The sequence below is a fragment of the Clarias gariepinus genome, chromosome 28, assembly GCF_024256425.1.
Source record: "Clarias gariepinus isolate MV-2021 ecotype Netherlands chromosome 28, CGAR_prim_01v2, whole genome shotgun sequence".
Taxonomy (NCBI): domain Eukaryota; kingdom Metazoa; phylum Chordata; class Actinopteri; order Siluriformes; family Clariidae; genus Clarias; species Clarias gariepinus.
Window position 1 is genome coordinate 8,979,262 of NC_071127.1, and position 4,846 is coordinate 8,984,107.

Below are 4,846 nucleotides of genomic sequence, written 5' to 3' on the forward strand. Positions count from 1 at the left end.
TAACCTGCTTAAAGCAAAGATGAATGACGAGGAAACCTGGCTCTGTTCAAGGCGTGGAAATGACGGATGTCTCCAGATGTTTCTTTTTGATCTTAAAATGAAAGTATGCACACGATACCTTGGCACAAAGTGTACTTAGAAGTCAGAGATTTTGAAAGCAAAGGCTTTAACATTGTGGTTTTATACAAATCATAGGGAACAAACACACCGTCAAGCCTTTGCAGTAAACATGATTGTAAAAAATGTTTACGGCATTTTGCAGATACCCTTATCCATACCGACTTGCATCATTAAACATATGTGCATTTGAAGGTTTTATTTATATAGCGTTTTTAACAATGGTCATTGTCTCAAAGCAGCTTCACAAAAATGAAAGAAATTTTTTTGTGTATGTGTAAAAAAAATGTCTTGAAAATAATTATATAAATGAATGAATGATGCATGAAATGTCTCTGATGAGCAAGCCAAGGGTGACTGTGACAATAGCAAGGAAAAACTCCCTAAGATGACAATAGGAAGAAACCTTGAGAGGAACCAGACTCAACAGGGAACCCATCCTCATTTGGGTGATAACATTTAGAGATGATATAACATGTGTGTTATGCAGGTGAAAGTGCAATATAACAGAAGTTCTTTAAATTAACATGAAGTCCAGTTCAGCATAGGGATGAGTCAGTAGGTGCAGAGGGCAGATGGGATCTGGATCACTGGGAGCACAGGAGCAGGATGTGTAGCTCCAACCATAAGGCAGAATCCAGCTGGAGCTGGTACTTCTCTGGATGCCTCAGGATCCTCACAGGGTTCGCCTTTGTCTACTGAAGCTGGCACAATCTCCAGTTGCCATTCAGGGTAGATGTACTGAAGTATGAAGTTATGGGATGAGTTACGCGTATGCCAGAATAAAGAGATGCGTCTTGAGTCTACTTTTAAATTTGGAAACTGTGTCTGAGCCCAGAAGGGAATGTGGGTTAAGGGAACTTCCATTGACATAATTCCACCCATCTAAACACCCCATGAAATCACCAGCACAGACGTCCCTTACACCCAGGTTACCCTGGTAACAAACCTCAAACCGGTTGCTGCTACTGTGGAAATTTCACACTATGGAAAATATTAAATATTTCTTGAAACAAAACATATTGAAATGTGTCCAACTCTTAAAAGGTGTACAAAAAATTGTGCAGGTTTTTTTTTTTTTTTGTTTTTACAGATCGCTAGCCTATATACTGTAATTATGTAAATTATACTGTATATGTCTTTACCATTTATAATATGAATCCTTTTTTAAAAACAATGCACAATGAGTGAAGGAAATCCTTCACATTTAGTTCTGCCAAAGTGAAGATCCAGTGTTCACATTAGCTCCTTTTCCACCACCATGAACCAGAAACTAGTTATCTTGTGCTGGTTCAGAACCTCCTATGTACTTGCTTCCCATAGACTGAAGAGTCATGTCATTACATCACTGTATACTGTACATCTGTGTATGTCTCTCCTTTCCCAGCAATGCTAGTGGCAAAAAAAAAGTTAGCAGCAACCATGTCAAACTTTATGACTTTGCGAGCAATTCCCCAGGCTTTATCGTTACTAGAAAGCATTTAAGCTGCCCATTGCTTAAGGTAATTTTTCTTTTTTTAAATAGGGTGGTCACAAACTTTTAGTGGTGATAATCTTAAGAATTTTAAATAATTCTTTTGACTGTGTAAAGCTGCTTTGCGGCAATGAAAATTGCTAAAAGCGCTATACAAATAAAATTGAATAATCCCGTCCGCAGACCCTGACGAAAGTGCTTCTTTGTTTTAACCTAGCGAAATGTTGGGGCCACCAGGGAACCTGAGGGCTGGTGCTTTGGCCATCTAAAACAAAACTGGTTAGAAATTGGGCACCGACCAATTTCGATCTGGCTCGTGAACCGCCTTGGTTCAAAAGAGGCACCAATCTTAACACCTTTGACAGTTCCCTTTAAACTTAGCAGTTTTGCTTCCTGCAGTTAGCAATCACACTTAACATGGCTGAACACACTGCAGCATACTTCAAAGGAAACTTCAAGCCGATTGGAACACAGCCATACTCTACAGCAGAGCTTCTCAGAGAAAACCTGAGAACCCTGAGATACAGGGCAGTGCTCAACCAGAAAGGCAGCTGCAAACCCCTGGTCTACTGTTAATCTGGAAAACAAATAACCCATGTCATCGATTCCCAATCACCAATTTACAAACTGCAGGCTTCTTTAGTTACCAAGTCACAGTGGGCTGTGCTGTAAAGTGGAACATTACCATTTCATACACACAAATGCGCATGTCAAGCCCATACAGGCAAGAATCCCAGAGTTAAGGTCAGAAAACCTTTATGGCCATCCTGGCGAATGAAATACACTTGCACCAGAATGAAGAACCACAACTTGACCGAGTCCTTGAAGGTTTGCTTTATTTGGGTAAAGAAGTGAAGAGCCTCCCTGAAGTGTTTCTGTAGCTTAATGAGTCTCTAAATTGAAGTTGATTGGCCATTCATTGGTCAATCCATATATACTGTAGCTAAACATTGAAGGTTCTGCTTAAAAACCTAAAAAGCCAAAACATATTCTCACCATTAAAACCAGTAATCACAGGCTGTTCAAGGAAACAAAGCCACAATTTCAAACAAAAAACAGTTTTATTAATGTCATTAAAAATTCATTTTAAAACAAGGTGGGTTTATAACTCGAAGACAATTCACCCTACAGTACATCCTGCACCTTTCTGACATTGTTTCTCTTGTTTTTGGGAGTGAGGCTCTTGAATGCAGTCTGAGTCTTGCTCAAAAGTACCTGTAGTCGTTTTCTCTCAGACGTCTGAGCAGAGCAGCATGGTTCCGGGCTCAGCATGTGCTCTTCAGCCGTGATGTCGGCCACAGGAGAGTCTTTGAGCTCTGGAAAGGCACGCGAGAGTCCAGGACTTTGCCACCCTTCGTCTCCTCGTCGTCGTCTGTGAAACAGGGACTCCCTGCGACTCACATTTGGGCTGGCGGCCAGAGTGCGGAAGCCATAGGGTGTCTTGACTTTCTCCACGTGCTTCAGGGACATCGCGGCTTTCGTAGACGGGTCGGACACGTCCTCCTTTCGACGTTTCCTGTTGGACTGCGGGGTGAGCCGAAGCTTGAGAGGAAAGCGTGGAGAGACTGATGGAGACTGGGAGCCGGGAGATGAAGTCTCTGTGCTGCTGGAAGACAAAAGGCGATACTCATCAGTGTCTTTGGGTTTCCTGAATCGAGGAGAAACGCTCAGATGAAGGCTTGAAGGAACGTAAAAGCTTGGTATTCTTCCAGGTGTTAGTGGTACATTCTGCCAGGGCTTTATCTTGACTGCAGGGCTTTGTCCATTACTGCCAAAAGCAAACATTTTGAGAGCCTTGAAAAACTCACTGAGTTTAGGTCACAGCAGATTACTGACTGGTTTGCCAAACAATTCCAGCTCCTGCGCTCAGCTTTTGAAGCCTCCTCGTTAATGAGCTTCAGGTGAACATAATCATCAATAACAAATCCCTATTTGGCAAGTGCACTTCATAGGTTTTGGAAGCCATTTCCATTTATACCTCGTGTAGTCTATGTGCTAGTGTGTTTCTGTATGGCCTACTACACAAGTCACACCAAGTCAACTAAATCACATTTTTTATGGCAAAAATTAATACCCATGTACTGTATGAATGTGTCTGTTCATGATGCTAACTCATCCTTTGTGTTCCCAGGATTACAGATTCTCTGCAACTCAGATATGAAACAAATGTACACAAATTTTTATGCTTTTAAGAGTTAAAAGTGCATTAAGTGCTCTTATATAATGAGTTATTATGTAGTGGAGGGTCACACCCCATCACACATTTATGTTAAACCTGGACATAATATATAAGCCTGATCATAATAATTTTACAGATATAAAATATTTATCAGGTTGTTTTGATCTGTGATTTGTTCCTGAGTACCTCATGACGATAATAATGATAATAATAATAAGTGGCAGTAGTTAGTTAAATATGTAAATATGTACAGTATGTAATATATTTGTGCCAATTCTTTCTGGAGAGCCTTTATAAGGTCTAGCACTAATGTCGGACGAGAAGGCCTGATGGGGTTGAGGTCAGGGCTCTGTGCTAGGACCAGTCAAGTTCTTCCACACAGAACTCATCCAACCATGTATTCACAGTCTTTATAGTCCTTGCTTGCACAGTCATGTTGAAATAGAAAAGGGCTTGCAATTGCAATTCCACAGCATTGTCCAAGATGTCTTGCTATGCTAAGGCATTAAGATTTGCACACTCATGTATATACACTACTATTTGCACTTCTGGTAGATGCTAAACTGCATTTCGTTGCTGAGGACCTTTATTATGTAATAACAATAAAGTTGTATTTATCGCTATATATACATATCCATACATACTGTAGGATTTTTTTTTTCATATAAGAAAAAAATATTCATATAATATACTCTACATTGTTTTGAAAACACACTGTAATACGTTTCACCCACTGTTGATGATGAACACACATTAGCATATCTGGAGATAAAAAAAAATATTCTGGGGAAAGGAAAGATGATGTATGTTTTATATTATTGTAACATAAGATTAATAATATTATCATATTATTATTATCATAACGTATACTATATATCAATATATAAAGTATAGCAATATAAGCTAAATATAAAAAATGTATTTTTTTAAAGTGTGTTTCATTTTTTTCGTAGGGTGTATTTGCATATATGCGGTATACAGTACAGGCTGAGTTAGGACTTTTAATTTGACGACGTAAACCGGATGTGACGTGGTTATTATTGTCCCGCCCACGCGGTAACCAACTGACGCGTAGA